The sequence below is a fragment of the Plectropomus leopardus genome, unplaced genomic scaffold (assembly GCF_008729295.1).
Source record: "Plectropomus leopardus isolate mb unplaced genomic scaffold, YSFRI_Pleo_2.0 unplaced_scaffold7247, whole genome shotgun sequence".
Lineage (NCBI taxonomy): Eukaryota > Metazoa > Chordata > Actinopteri > Perciformes > Serranidae > Plectropomus > Plectropomus leopardus.
This window is the reverse complement of record NW_024679773.1, coordinates 1-1137: the sequence shown is the minus strand read 5'-3', so window position 1 is coordinate 1137 and position 1137 is coordinate 1. Positions and strand designations below refer to the sequence as shown.

General features: G+C 35.9%; 1 long non-coding RNA gene across 1 annotated transcript; it reads right to left on the bottom strand.

Moving 5' to 3' along the window:
• Positions 1 to 45: 45 nt before the first annotated feature.
• On the bottom strand, positions 46 to 1137 carry LOC121940047. Its single transcript, XR_006105565.1, has 3 exons — positions 1087 to 1137; positions 816 to 959; positions 46 to 229 (listed from the first exon to the last, which is right to left on the bottom strand). It is a non-coding gene; the product is annotated as an uncharacterized LOC121940047 (long non-coding RNA).

Genomic DNA, 1137 nt, shown 5'->3' with positions numbered 1-1137 from the left:
CAGCAGACATCTTCTTCACTAATGATGTTCGGTTAAATGAGCGTGGTATGCAGACAGTTGAGATTATTTCTTGTGGTATTATTTCAAACTGACCTTCTTGAATTTCACAGGTCCACACAGGCTGATGCCCATTTTTTGGTGTGAGCGTGAGCTTGAAGTCTTGGTCTGGATTCTTTTTTATCACTTCGTAGAAATCTGGGTCTGTGCTGTCGTATCTGAGCATTATTGTCTGTGAAAGAGAAAAATGAATAAAATAAATAAATAAATGAATAAGGAAAAAATGTCAAACATTTCTTCCTTCTCCTACTGAGGTTAAGTTGTAGTGGTGTTGTAAATAACACCAAAGACTTCTAAAGACAGACAAAAAGGATTGATTCTTCCAGTGTATATTCCTGAGCACATGGAGTCAGGCTTGGTCATGATGAGAATTTAATGGATTTATTATTGTCTGTATCCACAGATGATTTTAAATTTGAAGCATATAAAATGGCCTGACATCCCCAGACCCAACTGCAAAAAAAAACATGCTCCAGCATCATAAAAAAATATATTATTGAAAAATCTGTAGATCAATATGTCAGTGTTCTATGTCATGACTTTTTATTTGGCATTTAAGAGCCTTGGCTGCCATAAGGTTTTAGTGATATGTCTGATTAAATTTCCAGTACAGAGAGCTGACTTGAAATTAACACCTAAATTTATATTTTGAATGTTTTCTTCCCAATAGCCTGAAAGAAGAGATGTTATAGAAGAAAAATAGCCCAAAAATCTCAAAACTGACCAGAACATTAAAAAAAAAACAAAACTGTTTTCACCTGGGGTTCGTCGCCTTGAGGATAAATGTCTGCACCATCCAGATCCGTTGTCAACTTGAACCAGTCATGCATCTTCAGGGGCTTCTGTGGTTTAATCTTTCTGATTACGTTGTATCCATCAGACATTTCCGTTTTGTCCAAGTGCTACAGAAATAAACAAAAACAAGACAAAAACAAAATTGTACTCGTGTTGTGTGTTTATCAATTAATTTATGGTGCCATTCTGTATCTTATTATGAGTTGTTTTGTTGCCAGTAAGATATGAAATAACCTGTTGAAGACCACGATCAGGTGGGATCAGGTAAACGTGGAGAGTGAGGGA